General features: G+C 50.1%; 1 long non-coding RNA gene across 1 annotated transcript; it reads left to right on the forward strand.

Moving 5' to 3' along the window:
• The first annotated feature begins 8,943 nt into the window (after window positions 1–8,943).
• On the forward strand, window positions 8,944–25,602 carry LOC143997802 (uncharacterized). The gene is made up of 4 exons (XR_013277739.1): window positions 8,944–9,109; window positions 22,605–22,724; window positions 22,839–22,904; window positions 25,293–25,602. It is a non-coding gene; the product is annotated as an uncharacterized LOC143997802 (long non-coding RNA).
• The last annotated feature ends 261 nt before the right edge of the window (window positions 25,603–25,863 follow it).

Consider the following 25,863-nt stretch of genomic DNA (forward strand, 5'->3'; position numbering starts at 1 on the left):
GACACTATGGGGGCAGAGGACAGAGGACACTATGGGAGCAGAGGACAGGGGACACTATGGGGGCAGAGGACAGGGGACACTATGGGGGCAGAGGACAGGGGACACTATGGGGGCAGAGGACAGGAGACACTATGGGGGTAGAGAACAGGGGACACTATGGGGGCAGAGGACAGAGAACACTATGGGGGCAGAGGACAGGGGACACTATGGGGGCAGAGGACAAGGGACACTATGGGGGTAGAGGACAGGGGACACAATGGGGGCAGAGGACAGAGAACACTATGGGGGCAGAGGACAGGGGACACTATGGGGACAGAGAACACTATGGGAGCAGAGGACAGGGGACACTATAGGGGCTGAGGACAGGGGACAATATGGGGGTAGAGGACAGGGGACACTATGGGGACAGGGGACACTATGGGGGCAGAGGACAGGGGACACTATGGGGGCAGAGGACAGGGGACACTATGGGGGCAGAGGACAGGGGACACTATGGGGGTAGAGGACAGGGGACACTATGGGGGCAGAGGACAGGGGACACTATGGGGGCAGAGGACAGGGGACACTATGGGGGCAGAGGACAGGGGACACTATGGGGGCAGAGGACAGAGAACACTATGGGGGTAGAGGACAGGGGACACTATGGGGGCAGAGGACAGAGAACACTATGGGGCAGAGGACAGAGGACACTATGGGGGCAGAGGACAGGGGACACTATGGGGGCAGAGGACAGGGGACACTATGGAGGTAGAGGACAGGGGACACTATGGGGCAGAGGACAGAGGGCACTATGGAGGCAGAGGACAGGCGGCACTATGGGGGCAGAGGGCACTATGGGGCAGAGGACAAAGGACACTATGGGGGAAGAGGACACTATGGGGGCAGAGGACGGAGGACACTATAGGGACAGAGGTCACTATATGGACAAAAGACACTATGGGGGCAGAGGACAGGACACAATGGGGGCAGAGGACAGAGGACACTATGGGGGCAGAGGACAGGGGACACTATGGGGGTAGAGGACAGGGGACACTATGGGGGCAGAGGACAGAGGACACTATGGGGGCAGAGGACACTATGGGGGCAGAGGACAGAGGACACTATGGGGGCAGAGGACAGAGGACACTATGGGGGCAGAGGACAGAGGACACTATGGGGGCAGAGGACACTATGGGGGCAGAGGACAGGCTTGTTGACCCACCATCTCAGAGCAAGACGTGGCGGGCCACATCAGAGGGTGCTGTGGGCCACATGTGGCCTGCAGGAGGCCAGCGGTTGGGCACCCCCTGGCCTAGAGCAGGGAGCAATAACAGGAGGATGGGGGGGTGGAGGTTGTGATCTCCCACAGAGATTGGGACACTGAGAGATAATGCAGGAGTGATAGAAATGAGTGGAGAGGGGGAGAAAAGCTGCTGTCCAGGAGAGGGAAAGTTGTATACATGTAGACTAAATCAGGAAAGCGCCGATAGCTGATGCCTTCTCAACCTCACGTGCCCCACATGCTCCCCTCTCCTGTTACTGAAGGACAGGACTAGTACGGGGGGGGGGGGGGGGGGTGTTGTGCTACGGTCTACATGTGGTGATGAAGCCGCTCTCTCTGTGTTACATTCTGCAGCATATTCTCTCCTAGGAAGGGTTGTACCTGGCAAGCTGCGCCCTCTTCTTACTTTAAATCATCCCGCTCAGGGCAGAGGCCTCTCCCGCCCACCCCTAGTACCGGCTCTGGTTCTGGACATACTGGGGAAGGGAGTTCCAGAAGATAGGAGAGGCTATGGATAGATTGGGGTATAGAGTTCCAGAGGATGAGAGAGGCTCTGGAAAGATTAGAGTAGAGAATTCCAGAGGATGGGAGAGGCTCTAGACCAGTGATGGCAAACCTTGGTACCCCAAATGTTTTGGAACTACATTTCCCATGATGCTCCTGCACTCTGCAGTGTAGCTGAACATCATGGGTAATGTAGTTCCAAAACATCTGCGGTGCCGAGGTTCGCCGTCACTGCTCTAGACATACTGGGATAAGGAGTTCCAGAAGATGGGAGAGGCTCTGGACAGATTAGAGTAGAGCATTCCAGAGGATGGGAGAGACTCTGGAGGAGTCCTGAAGACCATGGGAGGAGGAAGCTAGAGAACAGGAGGGCCTGTGACTATCAAAGAGAATGGTTTGGTTGGTATTTTGAGACAAGGTTAGTGACGTAGTTCTGGGTGGCTTGGTAAGTTGTTAGTATTCAGAATGTTATTTGTGGGTGAGTGGAAGCCAAAAGAGGAATTGGCAGAGGGGGGTGGAGGACACTGACCAGTGGGTAGGGTGGATGAGGCTGGGTGCAGCATTCATCGCTTGGTGCAGTAAAATTGGCATTTTAAGCACTTTTGATAAATGAGCATCTCAGGAAGGTTTTATTTTGACATTTTTGGAATTTTTTATGGGGAAGAATTACATTTGATACAATTAACCAACAATTGATGTCCAGGAGGCCCGGCTACAACTTTAATGTTCCTGCAGTAGATACCGAGGATACGAGATTGGTGAAAGCTCTGCACTCATCTGTCATATAGGTAGGTCCTTTTTCTAGGCCATGGGAGTCTAATGGAGATCTTACAGTACAGACAAATCAAATGAGATTTTATGTCTCTGCCTATCACAATCCGTATAATTGTCATTTAAAGGCATAAGGGAGTCAAGGCTGCTATCTTGCCTACAGCCACACTCTGCCTAGTCAGTCTCTGCTGCCGAGGTTTGCAAACACTGTAGGAAATCACTGCAATCGTGCACACTGCCCCAAACCCCTCAATTCTTCTTCTCCTTCACTTCCTCCGTTTTAGTCATCTTATTTTCCTTCTCCCCCCTATTTTCCTCCTCCTCCTTCTTCTTCTTCTTCTTCGTCTCCTCCTTCTTCTTCTCCTTCTCCTTCTTTTTCTTCTCCTTCTTCTTCTTTTCCTTCTCCTCCTTCTTCTTTTCCTTCTTCTTCTTCTTTTCCTTCTTTTTCTCCTTTTTTCCTTCTCCTGCTTCTTCTTCTTTTCCTCCTCCTCCTTCTTCTTCTTTTCCTCCTTCCTCTTCTTCTTCTTCTTCTTTTCCTTCTTCTTCTTTTCCTTCTTCTTCTTCTTCTTTTCCTTCTTCTTCTTCCTCTTTTCCTTCTTCTTCTTTTCATTCTTCTTCTTATTCTTCTTATTTTCCTTCTTCTTCTTTTCCTTCTTCTTCTTCTTCTTCTTCTTCTTCTTCGTCTTCTTCTCCTTCTTCTTCTTCTTCATATTTTCCTTCTTCTTCTTCTTCTTCTTCTTCGTCTTCTTCTCCTTCTTCTTCTTCTTCATATTTTCCTTCTTCTTCTTCTTCTTCTTCTTCTTTTCCTCCTTCTCCTTCTTTTCCTCCTCCTTCTTCTTTTCCTTCTTCTTCTACTTCTTATTTCCCTTCTTCTTCTTCTTCTTCTTCTTCTTCTTTTCCTTCTTATTCTTCGTTTTCTTCTTCTTCTTCTTCTTCTTTTTCTTCATCTTTTCCTTCTTCTTCTTCTCCTTTTCCTTCTTCTACTTCTTTCCTTCTTCTTCTCCTTTTCCTTCTCTTCCTTCTTTTCCTTCTTCTTCTTCTTTCCTTCTTCTTCTTATTCTCCTCCTTCCTCTTTCTGTAAGTATGGTGGTTCTGTGGTGGACATGGACTCCTCTGTAGTAGGTTGAATTTTCCTGCTGGACACACACAACCCGTCTTCCCCTCCATCCCATTCACCTGAGGCTCAGGATTCTCTTGCCGAGACCCAGAAGACTTCTTTTTCTCCTTTTTTTCCTTCTCCTGCTTCTTCTTCTTTTCCTCCTCCTCCTTCTTCTTCTTTTAATCCTTCCTCTTCTTCTTCTTCTTCTTCTTTTCCTCCTCCTCCTTCTTCTTCTTTTCCTCCTTCCTCTTCTTCTTCTTCTTTTCCTTCTTCTTCTTCTTCTTCTTCTTCTTTTCCTTCTTCTTCTTCCTCTTTTCCTTCTTCTTCTTCTTCTTTTCATTCTTCTTCTTCTTCTTCTTATTTTCCTTCTTCTTCTTCTTTTCCTTCTTATTCTTCTTCTTCTTCTTCGTCTTCTTCTCCTTCTTCTTCTTCTTCATATTTTCCTTCTTCTTCTTCTTCGTCTTCTTCTTCTTCTTCTTTTCCTCCTTCTCCTTCTTTTCCTCCTCCTTCTTCTTTTCCTTCTTCTTCTTCTTCTTCTTTTCCTTCTTCTTCTACTTCTTATTTCCCTTCTTCTTCTTCTTCTTCTTCTTCTTCTTTTCCTTCTTATTCTTCGTTTTCTTCTTCTTCTTCTTTTTCTTCATCTTTTCCTTCTTCTTCTTCTCCTTTTCCTTCTTCTACTTCTTTCCTTCTTCTTCTTCTTTTCCTTCTCCTTTTCCTTCTCTTCCTTCTTTTCCTTCTTCTTCTTCTTTCCTTCTTCTTCTTATTCTCCTCCTTCCTCTTTCTGTAAGTATGGTGGTCCTGTGGTGGACATGGACTCCTCTGTAGTAGGTTGAATTTTCCTGCTGGACACACACAACCCGTCTTCCCCTCCATCCCATTCACCTGAGGCTCAGGATTCTCTTGCCGAGACCCAGAAGACTTCTTTTTCTCCTCTTTTTCCTTCTCCTGCTTCTTCTTCTTTTCCTCCTCCTCCTTCTTCTTCTTTTAATCCTTCCTCTTCTTCTTCTTCTTCTTCTTTTCCTCCTCCTCCTTCTTCTTCTTTTCCTCCTTCCTCTTCTTCTTCTTCTTCTTTTCCTTCTTCTTCTTCTTCTTCTTCTTCTTCTTTTCCTTCTTCTTCTTCCTCTTTTCCTTCTTCTTCTTCTTCTTTTCATTCTTCTTCTTCTTCTTCTTATTTTCCTTCTTCTTCTTCTTTTCCTTCTTATTCTTCTTCTTCTTCTTCGTCTTCTTCTCCTTCTTCTTCGTCTTCATATTTTCCTTCTTCTTCTTCTTCGTCTTCTTCTTCTTCTTCTTTTCCTCCTTCTCCTTCTTTTCCTCCTCCTTCTTCTTTTCCTTCTTCTTCTTCTTCTTTTCCTTCTTCTTCTACTTCTTATTTCCCTTCTTCTTCTTCTTCTTCTTCTTCTTCTTCTTCTTCTTCTTTTCCTTCTTATTCTTCGTTTTCTTCTTCTTCTTCTTTTTCTTCATCTTTTCCTTCTTCTTCTTCTCCTTTTCCTTCTTCTACTTCTTTCCTTCTTCTTCTTCTTTTCCTTCTCCTTTTCCTTCTCTTCCTTCTTTTCCTTCTTCTTCTTCTTTCCTTCTTCTTCTTATTCTCCTCCTTCTTCTTTCTGTAAGTATGGTGGTCCTGTGGTGGACATGGACTCCTCTGTAGTAGGTTGAATTTTCCTGCTGGACACACACAACCCGTCTTCCCCTCCATCCCATTCACCTGAGGCTCAGGATTCTCTTGCCGAGACCCAGAAGACCGATTTTCTTTTCTCTCCGCGCTGTCTTTAGGTCTATTGCCGCGTACACACGACCGGACTTTCCGTCAGACTAGGCCCAACAGACTTTCGGCGGAGTTCTGACGGACTTTCTGAACGAATGGACTTGGCCACACATGACTAAGTTTTTTCGAACGTCCGGTCGTTTTGAACGTGATGACGTAAGACGGGACTAAACAAGGAAGTTCATAGCCAGTAGCCAATAGCTGCCCTTGCGTCATATTTTGTCCATCGGACCGGCACACAGACGAACGGTTTTCCACGATTTTAGTCCGTCGGAATTGAGTGCGTCGGATAGATTTGAAACATGTTCTATTTCTAGGTCCTTCTGATTTTTTTTTTAAAAAACGATTGGACTAGCCCACACGCAATCGGTGCTAATCCCTTCGGACCTAGTCTGCCGGAAAGTCCGGTCGTGTGTATGCAGCATATGATTTCACTTGGCAATGATCCACCACAGCCGCTTCACTTCCTAGAATTTGTTATTATTAGTGGTGAGCCAAACGTACCCAGGTTCAGTTCAAGCAGGGTTCAGTAAACGTTTGGTTCGGGTGCTGAAATCAAACCCCATTGGTGTCTGGTCGTATATTGGTACAGCACCCAGGACCACTCTTTAGGACCAGAATGGACATTGCACCCGCTGTGATCATCTCCCAGGGGCCCCTGCAGACCTCCACTGCGGGGACACTTATATTTTAGTGTTAGGACCACAGATACCAGGGTGCCGTGACGTGGCTCTGTGGCTCACGCATGCGTTTGCAAATGCGCGTGGACTAAACCCCTTGTTTTTAACGCATACTGTTAGACAGGTCAATTTGGTTGTCTGCGAGCTGGTGGTAAGTAGGCTTTGGTTTTTTCATGGGCATTCCCCAGACATTGTTGTTACCTGTTTTTAGCCTTCCAATGCCGCTTACTGTGACAGTCAGCTATAGATGAGGGCGGTGGCGAGTTTTTGTTATCACGTGTGTGTTTGTATCGGTCCAGCCAGGGCTGTCTTTAATTTTGATTAGACCCTGGGCAAAACATTTCTTGGGCCCCCCCCATGCAGTTACACTCTCCACCTGCTCCGAGACAGGCATGTACTGGCCATTGGGACTATCGGGAGTTTCCCGGTGGGCCGATGGCTCAGTGGGCCACTCTGATGTAAGGGGGCTGGTGATGGGACACTCTGATGTAAGGGGCTGGTGATGGGACACTCTGATGTAAGGGGGCTGGTGATGGGACACTCTGATGTAAGGGGGCTGCTCATGGGACACTCTGTTGTAAGGGGATGGTGATGGGACACTCTGATGTAAGGGGGATGGTGATGGGACACTCTGATGTAAGGGGGCTGGTAATGGGACACTCTGATGTAAGGGGGCTGCTCATGGGACACTCTGTTGTAAGGGGGTGGTGATGGGACACTCTGATGTAAGGGGGTGGTGATGGGACACTCTGATGTAAAGGGGCTGGTGATGGGACACTCCGATGTAAGAGGGATGGTGATGGGACACTCTGATGTAAGGGGGCTGGTGATGGGACACTCTGATGTCAGGGGGTGCTCATGGGACACTCTGATGTAAGGGGGCTGGTGATGGGACACTCTGATGTCAGGGGGTGCTCATGGGACACTCTGATGTAAGGGGGCTGCTGATGGGACACTCTGATGTAAGGGGGTGCTCATGGGACACTCTGATGTAAGGGGGCTGCTCATGGGACTCTCTGTTGTAAGGGGGTGGTGATGGGACACTCTGATGTAAGGGGGTGGTGATGGGACACTCTGATGTAAAGGGGCTGGTGATGGGACACTCCGATGTAAGAGGGATGGTGATGGGACACTCTGATGTAAGGGGGCTGGTAATGGGACACTCTGATGTAAGGGGATGCTGATGAGACACTCTGATGTAAGGGGGCTGGTGATGGGACACTCTGATGTAAGGGGGCTGGTGATGGGACACTCTGATGTCAGGGGGTGCTCATGGGACACTCTGATGTAAGGGGGCTGCTGATGGGACACTCTGATGTAAGGGGGTGCTCATGGGACACTCTGATGTAAGGGGATGCTGATGGGACACTCTGTTGTAAGGGGGATGCTGATGGGACACTCTGATGTAAGGGGGCTGCTCATGGGACACTCTGATGTAAGGGGGCTGGTGATGGGACACTCTGATGTAAGGGGGCTGGTGATGGGACACTCTGATGTAAGGGGGCTGGTGATGGGACTCTCTGATGTAAGGGGTGGTGATGGGACACTCAAAATGTAAGTGGGCCAGTCTGGATGAAGTCCAGGGCCAAATTTCTGTCCCAGTCCAGCCCTGCTCCGAGACATACAATAGCAGCTAGACTCAAAATCAGTTTACTGAATCGGATCAGGCAGCTATTGCGATTGGTTGCCAGAGGTTACAGTGTATCATTACTGCTCACTGACTGGTTGCTAGAGGTTACAGTGTATCAGTACCGCTCACTGACTGGTTGCTAGAGGTTACAGTGTATCAGTACCGCTCACTGACTGGTTGCTAGAGGTTACAGTGTATCAGTACCGCTCACTGACTGGTTGCTAGAGGTTACAGTGTATCAGTACCGCTCACTGACTGGTTGCTAGAGGTTACAGTGTATCAGTACCACTCACTGACTGGTTGCTAGAGGATACAGTGTATCAGTACCTCTCACTGACTGGTTGCTACAGGTTACAGCACACATTAACGGCTCACTGATTAGTTACTAGAGGTTACAGCACATGATTTCCGCTTGTTGATTGGCTGCTAGAGATTACCGTGGATACCGTGGATACAACCTCAGGGGGGCATGATATAGATAGCTATGCCGCTGGCCGCCGCTATTTACATATGAATACCAGTAATTTACATGTAAACACAGGGTCTGCAGGTGAGTCATCTGTACACCATAGGGCAGAGCTGGGCAGCATTAGTAGCAGCACTTCACACTGAGATATCGGGACACAGCACGGGACTAAAACCTCAAGGGGCGAGGGGAATTTAAACCAGGATAGTTGGCAAGTATGAGGCAGCTGCTTTGGGCCCCACAACAATGACAGCGCCCAGGGCAGCTGCCCCTTTTGACCTGCCTTAAAAACGGCCCTGGGTCCAGCAGTGCACCAACACCTTTGCTGCCATTATGCTCTCCCTGGGTGTTTGGTGTGCTCCTGTACCTTTAAGGAGGGGTGGGCTCCCCTCTCATCTATCCATCAGAATGCATGTGCCTCCACTGCGGGGGGGGGGGGGGGGGGACACTCATATTTTAGTGTTAGGACCACAGATACCGAGGTGCCTTGACGTGGCTCTGTGGCTCACGCAACCGGACTTTGCAGCAAATTTCATCTGGAATTATCTTTTGCTAAATGATTGTATAGACCCCCACAACTTCCCCAAAGAAGTGCTACACAAACAAGCTCCTAAATATCCCTGATGTCCGGCTTCTACCACTCCCATTCCAATAAAATAAATGTAGAATGTGGGAAGATTCGAGAGGGGGAGGGGGAGGGATACAAAGAAACTGGTATGAGCGCTGTGAAGGGAAGGGCCAGGAAGAGGGGAAGGGTGGGGGCCACACATTGTACAACGTCTTTCTGTTGTGTTCCAGTAGTGAGGATCGGACTGAGGGTCAGTGATGAGGACTCTGGTGATCTTGGGGGTTCTCGTGGTCTGCGTGCTGCTGGTGACCCCATCTAATGGTGACCGGACGGGGGCTGGAAATAATCCCCACGATGGAGGAGGGGAGGTGAGCTCCAAGGGGGGATTGTGCTGTGTGAGGGTTTTATACATTTAAGAACATCATAAGAGCTTCTATGGACACGGCTCTACAACCAGAAATGTCCATACATAGCAATTAATAGTAATTACCGAGCAATACAATGTATCAATACTTATCTGTCATGTATGTATAATCATTACAATGCTCTACAGATCCCAGTACAGGAATAATGAGGACAATGTAGCAATATGTATCTGTCATGTATAGAAAATGCCTCAGGCTACCACCAATAATCATTGTAGTCTGTCTAATATGTGTGTTTCCTTTGATCAGCAGCTCCATCTAATGGCCAAAATTCCATATCTTCCTGATTGAGGCATTTCAGGAAAATACTGCATTATGACCACTAGAGGGAGCAAACTTGTGATGTTGTTTTCTAGCAGATGCTCTCGTGTGGGGTCATTTTTCTGACTTTCTACATACAAATGATGTGATGTCTCTGGCACCGTCTATGGAAATCCTACTGTCTCCTGTCATTGAAAGGAGTGCAGTTTTTTTTTTAAATGTTGCATAAAAATGGAGGACCCTCTCCACGCTGTTTGGTAGTTTTAAAGAAATGTTTGTCAATCCGTTGCCTAATAGCCTTAGAAATTACGAGGACGGATTATCAATATTCACCCCGGTGACTTCAATAGGGTCCCGAATTAACATTTGCAATTTCTGGAATTTATGATGACGTCAATGAACAGCGAGGCACTGACGCTCACCTCTCATTGTAAGACTGCTGTGCGTTTTGTATAATCTTGGATGGTTGTTTATGTTGTTGAGTAGTGTGGAAGCACAGGGTGCTCTTTAACCTGTTCCTGTGCAAACCCAGGGTTAGTGTCCTCATAGTGTACAATAGGCACGGAGACCCCCCCAGGAAAACTACCCTTATTTCCCTTGTCCTGCGGGGCAACTCACCCTGACTTAACCACTACCTGTTGACATAGTCCTCTACACACTTGCTTCAGGCCTTACACCAATGGATCTGACGCTGCTCCTTGGGCGCACGTTTAATTTTTAGGAGACATCCCCATATAAAAACTAGGAGAAGCTTTCTAGGAGACGTCCCTATATATATAGAGACTAGGAGAAGCCTGCTAGGAGACATCCCTATATATATAGAGACTAGGAGAAGTCGTCTAGGAGATATCCCTATATAGAGATCAGGAGAAACCTCCTATGAGACATTCCAATATAGAGGAGAGGAGTATCCTCCTAGTAGACATCCCTATATAGGCATAGCTCCCAACTGTCCCTGATTTTGAGGGACTGTCCCTGATTTGGAGCAATGTCCCTCTGTCCCTCTTTCCTCCTCATTTGTCCCTCATTTTGGTCTGATCTATATAGTTGTATATAAAATGCACTTTTTATCTTTCAAAAAGTGTTTCCCAGAGCTAAACCTTTCATCCGATTTCTAAATCGATGCATTTGTAAATTATAAAGTCAATATAAAGGAATATTAGCAGTAAAAGAAAAGCCCTTCTGGATTTAATAAACTTTTTTTGGGGTTAATTCTCCTTTAAGGGGGCGTGTCCTATGCCTACATATGTTTGCTATTAGTAGGGTTGCCACCTGCCCGGTTTTGACCCGGACAGTCCGGGTTTGGACACATGTGCCCGGTTTTCAAGCCGCCTGAAACCCGGGCACATATAGCTGCAGTTCACCCTAGAGCGGTGAATCCTGATTCATCAGCGTAACAGTGTATATTACTGCCTGTGCGCTCAGTCTCCGAGCCACGCTCAACGATGGGCAGCGGGCATACCTATTCAGCCTGTGATTGGCTGATAGTGTCACGTGCGGGCGGCGTACACGAAGGTCTTTGATCGGCTCGGTGGACATTGTCACATGTGGAGGCGGGGCTTGACTGTGGGTGATCGCGGCCGCCCGAAGTCCCGCCTCCTTGCCTGGTGTGTTCTCTGCTGTGTCTCCTCGAGTCCTCGCTGAGTTGTCTTTCACATCTGCCCTCTCACCCACCTCTGTCAGCCAGTCCCCCGTCAGCTCCCCTCCCCTGTCAGCTACCCCCCTCTGTCAGCTGCCCCCCTCTGTCAGCTCCCCTCTGTCAGCTCCCCTCTGTCAGTTACCCCCTCTGTCAGCTGCCCCCCTCTGTCAGCTCCCCTCTGTCAGTTACCCCCTCTGTCAGCTACCCCCCTCTGTCAGCTACCCCCCTCCTGTCAGCCACCCCCCCTCTGTCAGCTATCCCCCTCTGTCAGCTCCACTCCCCTGTCAGCTACTCCCCCCTCTGCCAGCTCCATTCCCCTGTCAGTTACCCCCCCTGTCAGCTACCCCCCTCTGTCAGTTACCCCCCTGTCAGCTACCCCCTCCTGTCAGCCACCCCCCTCCTGTCAGCCACTCCCCCTCCGGTCAGCTACCCCCCTCTGTCAGCCACCCCCCCCCCCCGTCAGCCACCCCCCCTCTGTCAGCTACCCCCCCTCTGTCAGTCCCCCCCTCTGTCAGCTCCACTCCCCTGTCAGCTACCACCCTCTGTCAGCTACCCCCCTCTGTCAGTTACCCCCTTGTCAGCTACCCCTCCCCTGTCAGCTACCCCCTCTGTCAGCCACCCCCCCTCTGTCAGTCACCCCCTCTGTCAGCTACCCCCCCCCTCTGTCAGCTACCCCCCCCCCCCTCTGTCAGCTACCCCCTCTGTCAGTTACCCCCTCTGTCAGCTCCACTCCCCTGTCAGCTACTCCCCCCCTCTGTCAGCTACCCCCCCCCCTCTGTCAGCTACCCCCCTCTGTCTGTTACCCCCTCTGTCAGTTACCCCCTCTGTCAGCTCCATTCCCCTGTCAACTACCCCCTCTGTCAGCTATCCCCTCTGTCAGCTCCACTCCCCTGTCGGTTACCCCCCTGTCAGCTACCCCCCCCCCGTAAGCTCCCCTCACCTGTCAGCTACCCCCTCTTTCAGCTACCCCCCTCTTTCAGCTACCCCCCTCTTTCAGCTACCCCCTCTGTCAGCTCCACTCCCCTGTCAGCTACCACCCTCTGTCAGCTACCCCCCTCTGTCAGTTACCCCCTTGTCAGCTACCCCTCCCCTGTCAGCTACCCCCTCTGTCAGCCACCCCCCCTCTGTCAGTCACCCCCCTCTGTCAGCTACCCCCCCCTCTGTCAGCTACCCCCCCTCTGTCTGTTACCCCCTCTGTCAGTTACCCCCTCTGTCAGCTCCACTCCCCTGTCAGCTACTCCCCCCCTCTGTCAGCTACCCCCCCCTCTGTCAGCTACCCCCCCCCTCTGTCAGCTACCCCCCCCTCTGTCTGTTACCCCCTCTGTCAGTTACCCCCTCTGTCAGTTCCATTCCCCTGTCAGCTACCCCCTCTGTCAGCTATCCCCTCTGTCAGCTCCACTCCCCTGTCGGTTACCCCCCTGTCAGCTACCCCCCCCCGTAAGCTCCCATTACCTGTCAGCTACCCCCTCTTTCAGCTACCCCCCTCTTTCAGCTACCCCCTCTGTCAGCTCCACTCCCCTGTCAGTTACCCCCCCGTCAGCTCCCCTCCCCGTCAGCTCCCCCCCGTCAGCTACCCCCCCGTCAGCTACCCCCCCCGTCAGCTACCCCCCCGCCAGCTACCCCCTCTCTGTAAGCCACCCCCTCTCTTACCACCTTTCTCTCTCCCCCCCTCTGTCAGCTACTCCTCCCCCTCTGTCAGCTACTCCCCCCGTCAGCTACTCTCCCCCCCCCCCCCGTCAGCTACTCTTCCCTCTGTCAGCTACTCTTCCCCCTCTGTCAGCTACTCCTTCCCCTCTATCAGCTACTGCCCCTCCTCTGTCAGCTACTCCCCCCCCCTCTGTCAGCTACTTCCCCCCCCTCTGTCAGCTACTCTCCCCCCCTCTGTCAGCTACTCTTCCCCCTCTGTCAGCTACCCCCCCCCCTGTCAGCTACGCCCCCCCCTCTGTCAGCTACTCTCCCCCTCTGTCATTTACTCCTCCCCCCTCTGTCAGCTACTCCTCCCCCTCTGTCAGCTACTCCTCCCCCTCTGTCAGCTACTCTCCCCCCTCTGTCATCTACTCTCCCCCCTCTGTCAGCTACTCTTTCCCCTCTGTCAGCTACTCTTCCCCCTCTGTCAGATACTCTTCTCCCTCTGTCAGCTACTCCTCCCCCTCTGTCAGATACTCTCCCCCTCTGTCAGCTACTCTCCCCCCTCTGTCAGCTACTCTCCCCCCCCTCTGTCAGCTACTCTCCCCACCCCTCTGTCAGCTACTCTCCCCCCTCTGTCAGCTACTCTCCCCCCTCTGTCAGCTACTCTCCCCCCCTCTGTCAGCTACTCTCCCCCCCTGTCAGCTACTCTCCCCCCCTCTGTCAGCTACTCTCCCCCCCCCTCTGTCAGCTACTCTCCCCACCCCTCTGTCAGCTACTCTCCCCCCTCTGTCAGCTACTCTCCCCCCCTCTGTCAGCTACTCTCCCCCCCTCTGTCAGCTACTCCCCCCCCTCTGTCAGCTATTCTCCCCCCCTGTCAGCTACTCTCCCCCCCTCTGTCAGCTACTCTCCCCCCCTCTGTCAGCTACTCTCCCCACTCTGTCAGCTACTCTTCCCACTCTGTCAGCTACTCTTCCCACTCTGTCAGCTACTCTCCCCCCCTCTGTCAGCTACTCTTCCCCCCTCTGTCAGCTACTCTTCCCCCTCTGTCAGCTACTCCTCCCCCTCTGTCAGATACTCTCCCCCCTCTGTCAGATACTCTCCCCCCCCTCTGTCAGCTACTCTCCCCCCCTCTGTCAGCTACTCTCCCCCCCTCTGTCAGCTACTCTCCCCCCCCTCTGTCAGCTACTCTCCCCCCCTCTGTCAGCTACTCTCCCCCCCTCTGTCAGCTACTCTCCCCCCCCTGTCAGCTACTCTCCCCCCCCTCTGTCAGCTACTCTCCCCCCTCTGTCAGCTACTCTCCCCCCTCTGTCAGCTACTCCTCCCCCTCTGTCAGCTACTCTCCCCCCCTCTGTCAGCTACTCCCCCCCCCTCTGTCAGCTACTCCTCCCCCTCTGTCAGCTACTTCTCCCCCTCTGTCAGCTACTCCTCCCCCTCTGTCAGCTACTCCTCCCCCTCTGTCAGCTACTCTTCCCCCCTCTGTCAGCTACTCTTCCCCCCTCTGTCAGCTACTCTTCCCCCCTCTGTCAGCTACTCCTCCCCCTCTGTCAGCTACCCCCTCTCTGTCAGGCCACCCCGTCTCTTACCACCTTTCTCTCTCACCCCTCCTCCCTCTCAGCCTGCTTCTCTCACCCAACTCCCCATCACACCCCCAATCCCCTCCCCATCTCTCTTTCTCCCCCCCCCCTCTCTCTTCTGCCTCCTCAACCCCTTTGCTTCTCCTCTCACCCTTTCTCACCTCCCGCCCCCCCCCCACCTCTTCTCCCCCTCAGGGGGTGAGGGCCCCATGATTCCTAACAGTGGCCCTGTGAGTGAGTGCACAAGTTTGGATGTATTTTGATTCCTGTGTCCTGCAGACACTGGGCACAGTGATGCAGCACCTGCCTCTACTTTGCTTACTCTCCAAGCCCCCCTACACAATGGAACGAAAGAAGGAAAATAGCACTACAGTAGAGCAGCTTTGCTCCGCCCCCAAACTCCGGCTCCCACACTTCCTGGCTTGAAACAGCTCTTGGTAAGTCAGTCTAATGTGGGCCTTTAGGGGCAGGGGACACCGATGGGGGGGGGGGTTCCCTGATCTAATAGAGGTCTCTAAGGGGAATGCTGATATAAGAGGACCTAATGGGGGTCCTCTATGGAAGACCCCTAAATTATGGAGGGGGTAACACTGACCCGTATTTTATAAAGTGGGGTGACAATGACCCCTGAGGTAACCCTGTCCAATAAAGCGTGCCACATTATTGCTCTCCTTAGTGCACCCAAAGGTTTCCCAGGTCTTCACAATCCTATAGTGTACACTACAAAAAAATTTGCCATGCACGGCTAAAGTGTTCGGGTTTGGCTTGAAGAAAAGGTGGCAACCCTAGCTAGTAGGTGTCCCTCATTCCCATCTCAACATGTTGGGAGGTTTGTATATAAGCTCCAACGAGCAGGGCCCTCTGATTCCCCCCCGTATTGAATTGTATTGTAATTGTACTGTCTGCCTAATGTTGTTAAGCATAAACTCTAAATGCGCTATATAAATCCTGTATAATAATAATAATAATATAGAGACTAAGAAAAGCCTCCTAAGAGACATTCCCATATAGTGACTTGGAGAAGTTTCGTAAGAGACGTCCCCATATATACACTAAGACAGTGATGGTGAACCTTGGCACCCCCAGATGTTTTGGAACTACATTTCCCATGATGCTCAACTACACTGCAGAGTGCATGAGCATCATGGGAAATGTAGTTCCAAAACATCTGGAGTGCCAAGGTTCACCATCACTGCACTAGGAGAAGCCTCCCAGGAAACATCTCCATATGGAGACTAGAAGAAACCTCCCAGGAAACATCCTCATATAGAGACTAGGAGAATCCTCCTAAGAGACGTTCCTATATACAGACTAAGAAAAGCCTCCTAGGAGACATTCCCATATAGCTACTTGGAGAAGCCTCGTAGGAGACATCCCTAGATAGAGACTAGGAGATGCCTACTAGGAGACATCCCTATACAGAGACTAGGAGAAGCCTACTAGGAGACATCCCTAGATAGAGACTAGGAGAAGCCTACTAGGAGACATCCCTATACAGAGACTAGGAGAAGCCTACTAGGAGACATCTCTAGATAGAGACTAGGAGAAGCCTCCTAGGAGACATCCCCAGATAGAGACTAGGAGAAGCCTACTAGGAGACAACCCTAGATAGAGACTAGGAGAAGCCTACTAGGAGACATCCCCAGATAGAGACTAGGAGAAGCCTACTAGGAGACATCCCTATACAGAGACTAGGAGAAGCCTACTAGGAGACATCTCTAGATAGAGACTAGGAGAAGCCTCCTAGGAGACATCCCCAGATAGAGACTAGGAGAAGCCTACTAGGAGACATCCCTAGATAGAGACTAGGAGAAGCCTACTAGGAGACATCCCTGGATAGAGACTAGGAGAAGCCTACTAGGAGACATCCCCAGATAGAGACTAGGAGAAGCCTACTAGGAGACATCCCCAGATAGAGACTAGGAGAAGCCTCCTAGGAAACATCCCTGGATAGAGACTAGGAGGAGCCTACTAGGAGACATCCCCAGATAGAGACTAGGAGAAGCCTACTGGGAAACATCCCTAAATAAGAGACTAGGAGGAGCCTCCTAGGAGAGATCCCCAAATAGAGACTAGGATAAGTCGTCTAGGAGACATCCCCATATAGAGATTAGAAGAAGTCTCTTAGGAGATATTCCAATATAGAGGAGAGGAGTAGCCTCCTAGCAGACATCCCTATATAGGGACTAGGAGAAGCCTCCTAAGAGACGTTCCTATATACAGACTAAGAAAAGCCTCCTAGGAGACATTCCCATATAGCTACTTGGAGAAGCCTCCTAGGAGACATCCCTAGATAGAGACTAGGAGAAGCCTACTAGAAGACAACCCTATACAGAGACTAGGAGAAGCCTACTAGGAGACATCCCTAGATAGAGACTAGGAGAAGCCTACTAGGAAACATCCCTAGATAGAGACTAGGAGAAGCCTACTGGGAGACATCCCTAGATAGAGACTAGGAGAAGCCTACTGGGAAACATCCCTATATAGAGACTAGGAGAAGCCTACTAGGAGACATCCCCAGATAGAGACTAGGAGAAGCCTCCTAGGAAACATCCCTGGATAGAGACTAGGAGAAGCCTACTAGGAGACATCCCTAGATAGAGACTAGGAGAAGCCTACTAGGAGACGTTCCTATATACAGACTAGGAGAAGCCTCCTAGGAGACATCCCTAGATAGAGACTAGGAGAAGCCTACTAGGAAACATCCCTGGATAGAGACTAGGAGGAGCCTACTAGGAGACATCCGCAGATAGAGACTAGGAGAAGCCTACTAGGAGACATTCCTAGATAGAGACTAGGAGAAGCCTACTAGGAGACATCCCTATACAGAGACTAGGAGAAGCCTCCTAGGAGACATCCCTATACAGAGACTAGGAGAAGCCTCCTAGGAGACATCCCTATATAGAGACTAGGAGAGGCCCCCTAGGAGACATCTCTAGATAGAGACTAGGAGAAGCCTACTAGGAGACATCTCTAGACAGAGACTAGGAGAAGCCTCCTAGGAGACATCCCTATACAGAGACTAGGAGAAGCCTACTAGGAGACATCCCCAGATAGAGACTAGGAGAAGCCTACTAGGAGACATCCCTAGATAGAGACTAGGAGAAGCCTACTAGGAAACATCCCTAGATAGAGACTAGGAGAAGCCTACTAGAAGACATCCCTAGATAGAGACTAGGAGAAGCCTACTGGGAAACATCCCTATATAGAGACTAGGAGAAGCCTACTAGGAGACATCCCCAGATAGAGACTAGGAGAAGCCTACTGGGAAACATCCCTAAATAGAGACTAGGAGAAGCCTCCTAGGAAACATCTCTAGATAGAGGCTAGGAGAAGCCTCCTAAGAAACATCCCTGGATAGAGACTAGGAGGAGCCTACTAGGAGACATCCCCAGATAGAGACTAGGAGAAGCCTACTAGGAGACATCCCTAGATAGAGACTAGGAGAAGCCTACTAGGAGACGTTCCTATATACAGACTAGGAGAAGCCTCCTAGGAGACATCCCTAGATAGAGACTAGGAGAAGCCTAATAGGAAACATCCCTGGATAGAGACTAGGAGGAGCCTACTAGGAGACATCCGCAGATAGAGACTAGGAGAAGCCTACTAGGAGACATTCCTAGATAGAGACTAGGAGAAGCCTACTAGGAAACATCCCTGGATAGAGACTAGGAGGAGCCTACTAGGAGACATCCGCAGATAGAGACTAGGAGAAGCCTACTAGGAGACATTCCTAGATAGAGACTAGGAGAAGCCTACTAGGAGACATCCCTATGCAGAGACTAGGAGAAGCCTCCTAGGAGACATCCCTATACAGAGACTAGGAGAAGCCTCCTAGGAGACATCCCTATACAGAGACTAGGAGAAGCCTCCTAGGAGACATCCCTATATAGAGACTAGGAGAAGCCCCCTAGGAGACATCTCTAGATAGAGACTAGGAGAAGCCTCCTAGGAGACATCCCTATACAGAGACTAGGAGAAGCCTACTAGGAGACATCCCCAGATAGAGACTAGGAGAAGCCTACTAGGAGACATCCCTAGATAGAGACTAGGAGAAGCCTACTAGGAAACATCCCTAAATAGAGACTAGGAGAAGCCTCCTAGGAAACATCCCTAAATAGAGACTAGGAGAAGCCTACTAGGAGACATCCCTAGATAGAGACTAGGAGAAGCCTACTAGGAAACATCCCTAGATAGAGACTAGGAGAAGCCTACTAGAAGACATCCCTAGATAGAGACTAGGAGAAGCCTACTGGGAAACATCCCTAAATAGAGACTAGGAGAAGCCTCCTAGGAAACATCCCTAAATAGAGACTAGGAGAAGCCTCCTAGGAAACATCCCTGGATAGAGACTAGGAGAAGCCTCCTAGGAAACATCCCTAAATAGAGACTAGGAGAAGCCTCCTAGGAAACATCCCTGGATAGAGACTAGGAGGAGCCTACTAGGAGACATCCCCAGATAGAGACTAGGAGAAGCCTACTAGGAGACGTTCCTATATACAGACTAGGAGAAGCCTCCTAGGACACATCCCTAGCTAGAGACTAGGAGAAGCCTACTAGGAAACATCCCTGGATAGAGACTAGGAGAAGCCTACTAGGAAACATCCCTGGATAGAGACTAGGAGAAGCCTACTAGGAAACATCCCTGGATAGAGACTAGGAGGAGCCTACTAGGAAACATCCCTGGATAGAGACTAGGAGAAGCCTACTAGGAGACATCCGCAGATAGAGACTAGGAGAAGCCTACTAGGAGACATTCCTAGATAGAGACTAGGAGAAGCCTACTAGGAAACATCCCTAGATAGAGACTAGGAGAAGCCTACTAGGAGACATTCCTAGATAGAGACTAGGAGAAGCCTACTAGGAAACATCCCTAGATAGAGACTAGGAGAAGCCTACTAGGAGACATCCCTAGATAGAGACTAGGAGAAGCCTACTAGGAGACGTTCCTATATACAGACTAGGAGAAGCCTCCTAGGAGACATCCCTAGATAGAGACTAGGAGAAGCCTCCTAGGAGACATCCCTAGATAGAGACTAGGAGAAGCCTCCTAGGAGACATCCCTAGATAGAGACTAGGAGAAGCCTACTAGAAGACATCCCCATACAGTATAGAGACTAGGAAAAGCCTACGGGGAGACATCTCTACGTAGAGATGTAGATTCCTTCCACATGGAACGGAGTCCGCTCCAATCAGCAGTGTAATTGGACTCCATTGTCTGTTTACATCTGTTCACTGACAGTGAAAATGAGGTGGGAAGTGGACGTAGACCCACTAGATGAGGACCAGTGGGAGGAGGCCCTACAGGCAGCAACTATTTGCTCCTTAAATGTGACTCAACGGCTGACACAGCTATACACTCTCCTGGTGTGATAGGGGGGACCTCTGGTGTGATGGAGAGGATGTCTGATGTGATGGAGGGACCTCTGATGTGATAGAGAGGATTCTTTGATGTGATGGAGGGGACCTCTGATGTGATGGAGAGGACCTCTGATGTGATGGAGGGACCTCTGATGGGATGGAGGGGACCTCTGATGGGATGGAGGGGACCTCTGGTGTGATGGGAGGACCTCTGGTGTGATGAGGGGACCTCTGATGTGATGGAGGGGACCTCTGATGTGATGGAGGGACCTCTGATGTGTCCCTCTGATGTGATGGAGGGACCTCTGATGTGATGGAGAGGACCCCTGATGTGATGGAGGGGACCTCTGATGTGATGGAGGGACCTCTGATGTGATGGAGGGGACCTCTGATGTGATGGAGGGGACCTCTGATGTGATGGAGGGACCTCTGATGTGTCCCTCTGATGTGATGGAAGGGACCTCTGATGTGATGGGGGGACCTCTGATGTGATGGAGAGGACCCCTGATGTGATGGAGAAGACCCCTGATGTGATGGAGAGACCTCTGATGTGATGGAGGGGACCTCTGATGTGATGGAGGGGACCTCTGATGTGATGGAGGGGACCTCTGATGTGATGGAGGGACCTCTGATGTGATGGAGGGGACCTCTGATGTGATGGAGGGACCTCTGATGTGATGGAGGGACCTCTGATGTGATGGATGGATCTCTGATGGGATAGGGATATTATGATGTAAAAATAAAACATAATAATGAAATAAAACATAGACAAGTGCACACCTTGTGGCGGGGTTGGGCAGCGTACAGTGACATGAACATGAATCACACACCACAGACTAGAGACGATAACGGTGGTTTACCTAAAATCATTTGTTTTTATAACTTTCTATTTTCTTGAGAATTATGTTTGTGAAATATTTCTATGTCAATAACAAAAAAAGAGGAAGTTCATTCACAGAAAAGTGACAAAGAATCAGCAGGAAAGCGATTACTCTTCTAATGCCGCGTATACACGTAGCCGGACTTTCCAAACGATCTACTTGCCCACACACGGCACTTTTTCAGTGGACTAATATGGCGTACTAAGTCCACCGAACTATCCGCCGTACTTTTGAAATGAACGGACTCGCCCACACGCGCGGAGGAAAGTCCGCTCATTTTGAGCACATCTCCAGGTAGGCGGGGCCCGTGAAGGAGACTTCGCTGACCCCGCCACCTGGTATGGACTTAAAGGGGAACCCCAACGCCGCAAAATATCAGCGTGGGGGTCCCCCACCCAGGTCCACATCAGACCCTTGTCCAAGCACGCTACCCGGCCGGCCAGGAAAGGGGGGGGGACGAGCGAGCGCCCCCCCTCCTGAGCCGTACCAGGCCGCGTGCCCTCAACATGGGGGGTGCCTTGGGGAAGGGGGGGCCATGCGGCCCCCCACCCCAAAGCACCTTGTCCCCATGTTGATGAGGACAAGGGCCTCTTCCCGACAACCCTGGCCGTTGGTGTTTGGGGTCTGCGGGCGAGGGGCTTATCGGAATCTGGGAGCCCCCTTTAATAAGGGGAGCCCCGGATCACGGCCCCCCACCCTATGTGAATGAGTATGGGGTACAAAGTACCCCTACCCATTCACCTGTGAAAGAAAAGTAAATAAAAACACAACACACAAGGGTTAAAATAGTTTATTGCACAGCACCGGGGGTCTTCCGTCTTCGGGGGTCTTCTCGCCGGACTCCTCCGCTATCTTCTTCTAGCTCTTTTACTAGCGGAGGAGCCCGGCTTTCTTCCTCGCCGCCGCCTCTTCTTCCGACTTCGGGGGTCTTGTCCCCCTCTTCGGTTTCTTCTTGCCGGGCCACCACACCTTCTTATAGCTCTTTTACAGGCAGTGGCCCGGTCTTCTGTCGCCGCCTTCTGTTCTTCTCTTCAGATGTTGCCTCGTCTCATCCTCCGCTCACAGTGGCACGGACGCGACGCGCGGCGACTTATATAGGGACATCGCTAGATGATGTCCCCGCCCATTATGGTTTCACAGTCCCAGAGGATTCTGGGACTGTGACATCATAATAGGCGGGGACATCATCCGATAAGCCCCCCCGCCCGCAGACCCCGACAACCAATGGCCAGGCTTGTCGGGAAGAGGCCCTTGTCCTCATCAACATGGGGAAAAGGTGCTTTGGGGTGGGGAGGCCGCGCGGCCCCCCCTTCCCCAAGGCACCCCCCATGTTGAGGGCACACGGCCTGGTACGGCTCAGGAGGGGGGGGGGGGCGCTCGCTTGTCCCCTCCCCTTTCCTGGCCGGCCGGGTAGCGCACTCGGACAAGGGTCTGATGTGGACCTGGGAGGGACCCCCACGCCGATTTTTTTCGGCGTTGGGGTTCCCCTTTAAGTACATACCAGGTGGCAGGGCCAGCGACATCTCCTTTGCGGGCCCCGCCTACCTGGAGACGTGCTCAAAATGAGCGGACTTTTCTCCGCGCGGGAAAAGTCCGCTCATTTCAAAAGTACGGTGGACTGGCATACCAACGGCCGGATTGTCCGACGGACTTGAGTTTGCCGGACTTTTCCACCCGATTGTTTGATCGTGTGTACGCGGCATATCTCTAATCTATTAAATCTTGATATATTTTGTAATTCCGTGTGACCTCATAGTGGGTCACCGCCCCTTTAAAGTCCCACCCGGAGGAAAACTGTCTTTAGGCTCCCCCTGCTGATGGGAGTTGGTAGTGCACTGAAGTCTACCTTGCCCGTTTGCTCCCACTGTATGGGTGGCTCCTGGTGACGTCACGCCTTAGTTCTTGGCTCCACACTCATATCATATTTTAGCAAGATATTTATTGTCCTGGAAACTTTAAGGGGCGGAGTTTTAGAAAAGCGAATTCTTTTTTTTCTTTCATAAAACTGGAGTTGGATTTCCATTGTGGAAGAACTCCCAATCCCTCTCGTTACGTCACGTCGCTGGGAAATATATTTGTGTTTGGTTTTGTAGATGGAGATGATGGATGATGGACACCAAGATCTGACCGTACGAAGACTCGCTAAGCGGAATACATCCAAACCGAGATGCTGTCCGTGCGGCCGCCGGGTCGAAAAACCGAAGGAATGCCGGGTACGGTATAAGAGCTTACACTTTATTTCTGGGCTGTCTATCTGCAGTGTCTCTGAAGGCCACCTACTCACACCTCCAACCCTTCCATAAACTCCACCCCTTCTCTCTCCCCAGCATTGCCCGGGAGCGTGTGGACTAGCAAGATTATCTCCAGTCATTTCGTCTCACACAGAAGAATAGGTAACCTGAATGTCTCTATCATTATTTCCTGGAAATCGGGGAGGATTTTACTTAAAGGGACCTTCACCTCCTCAAAATGGCGATTCTGCGTGAACGAGGCCTACAAGCTCTTTCTTTCGGGATCATTTCCTCATATAATAGTCACTTAAAGTGGGGTGCCCCCTAAAAAAAAAATAAAAAAAATTAAAAGTCAGCAGCTACAAATACTGCAGCTGCTGACTTTTAATAACCGGACACTTACCTGCCCCAGGATCCAGCGATGCGGGGGAACAAAGCCCCCCTCGTTCCCCGCTCCGCTCGCGGCGCCGTCATTCGTACTGTGGGCACCCGGCTGTGGCTTCACAGCCGGGCACCCACTGCGCATGTGCGAGTGGCGCAGGGCGCCGTGATACGCCGTGCAGTCACCTGGGACACGCGACAAGTCCCAGGTGACTGTGCGGCGCGAGGGGAAGTGATGTCACCAGCCCGGGCAAGGAAGAAGGCAGACTACGAGGGACCCCCCCTAGCAACAGGTATATAGAGGTGAGTAAAAAAATATATTTTTTTTCCCAATTATTTTTTTATTTTATTTTTTAAGATTTTTAAACACTTTTTTAATTTTTGGTGGCAACACCACTTTAACCGGTTCCCGACCGGCGCACGCCAAAGTACATCGGCAGAATGTCACGGGCAGGCATATTGCCGTACAGGTACGTCCAATCTTTAATGCTGCCCTGCCATTGCGAGCGCGCCGCCGGCAGCGCACTTGCGTGCCGGTCGGGACCCCCCGTGAGTCCAGTCACGGGTCCCGCGGACTCGATCTCCGCGGGCATACCCGCGATCGTCTCACGGGGCGGCTGAATGGAGAGCTGCCGTTGTAAACAGCACTTCCCCGTTCTGCCTAGCAACTAGTGACGCTGATCTCTGCTCCATGTGATTGGAGCAGAGATCAGTGTTCACTAAATGAAAGCCCAGCCCCCCCACAGTTAGTAACACACCCCTAGGAACACTTAACCCCTACACTGCCACCCTCTGGTTAACCCCTTCACTGCCGGTGTCATTTAGACAGGATTCACTGCATTTAAATAGCACTGATTGCTGTATAAATGACAATGGTCCCAAAAATGTGTAAAAAATATCCGATGTGTCCACTGCAATGTCGCAGTCACAATAAAAATCGCTGATCGCCGCCATTAAAAAAAAAAATTATTAATAAAAATGGCATAAAACTATCCCCTATTTTGTAAACGCTATAACTTTTGCGCAAACCAATCAATAATCGCTTATTGCGTTTTTTTTTACCAAAAATATGTAGAAGAATACGTATCGGCCTAAACTGAGGGGAAATTTTTTTTATATATTTTTGGGGGATATTTATTATAACAAAAAGTAAAAAATAATGTGTTTTTTTCAAAATTGTCGCTCTGTTTTTTGTTTATAGCGCAAAAAAATAAAAACCGCAGGGGAGATCAAATACCACCAAAAGAAAGCTCTATTTGCGGGGAAAAAAGGGATGTCAATTTTGTTTGGGAGCCACGTCGCACGACAGCACAATTGTCAGTTAAAGCGACACAGTGCCGAATCGCAAAAAAGTGGTCTGGTCTTTGGCCAGCAAAATGGTCCGGTCTGTAAGTGGTTAAGGACCCGGCCTTTTTATTTACATGCAAAATCAGTATTTTTTTGCTAGAAAAAAACTTACAACCCCCAAACATTATAGATTTTTTTTTAAAATTTTTTTTTAGCAGAAACCCTAAAAATGGCGATTGTTGCAATTTTTTATGTCACGCGGTATTTGCGCAGCGGTTTTTTCAAGCGCAATTTTTTGGGAAAAAAATATATTTGAATGAGTTTTAATGAAAAAAAAAACACAATAAATAGCCCAATTTTTTGGGGTAAAATACAAAAAGATAATGTTACGGCGAGTAAATAGATACCTAAAATGTCACGCTTTAAAATTGCGCACGCGCTCGATGTCCGCCGGTGGCCCGCGACTGTGACGCGGAGAGGCAGAACGGGGAGATGCCTATGTCAACAAGGCATTTCCCTGTTCTGCCTAGCAACATGACAGGGATCTACTATTCCCAGTGATTGGGAACAGTGATCTCTGTAATGTTCTAATGAGCCCACCCCCTCCACAGTTAGAACACACTGAGGGAACACACTTAACCCCTTGATCGCCCCCCCTAATGTTTAACTCCCTTCCCTGCCAGTGTTGTTTACACGGTAATCAGTGCATTTTTACAGCAATGATCGCTGTGTAAATGTCAATGGTCCTAAAATAGTGTCAAAAGTGTCCGATGTGTCGCAATGTCGCAGTCCCGATTAAAAAGATAAAAAGATTTTAACATTTGCATTAGTGTCTGCAATTCTACCTCTATCTTTATTTGTTTTGTGTCTTGTTTTATGTAGAGTGCTTGAGACGTGGAAGGATAACCATCAGCAGCGACAAAGAATACTACCTATGTAGTGTGATACTACTCATCCAGCTTCCTCTACCTATTTTTATACATTTAAACACAGACTCGTATTGGCTCTCTAAGGCTCTGATGAAGAGGAAAACCCTCGAAACGCGTTATCCAACCATCCAAGCATCCCTTCTGTGTATAACATCACATATCAATCTACTAAATGTCTAACATCACTTTTATTCACATGTATGAATACGTAGTATTTCTTTGTATATACCCATTTTGTTTATAATAAACTCCTTTTCATGCAACAGGCCACGCCCCTTTCTTTTCCTTCCTTACATAATACTTCGGACTTCCCCTAGTCGGCATAGGCAGCGAGGCTTGCATGATCTCTTCAAACATGCACCATTAAGAAATACTACCACCCCTACCAAGGCCCTCTGCACCCAGCGCAGGAGAATATCTTTTCTGTCTACACTTTTACACCGAACACCAATGTTAGGGGGGTAATTTACACTGACCACCAATGTAAAGAGGGATTTACACTGACCACCAATGTAAAGAGGGAT

Source organism: Lithobates pipiens, unplaced genomic scaffold (assembly GCF_037356315.1).
Source record: "Lithobates pipiens isolate NorthernLeopardFrog02 unplaced genomic scaffold, aLitPip1_a1.2 Scaffold_19, whole genome shotgun sequence".
Lineage (NCBI taxonomy): Eukaryota > Metazoa > Chordata > Amphibia > Anura > Ranidae > Lithobates > Lithobates pipiens.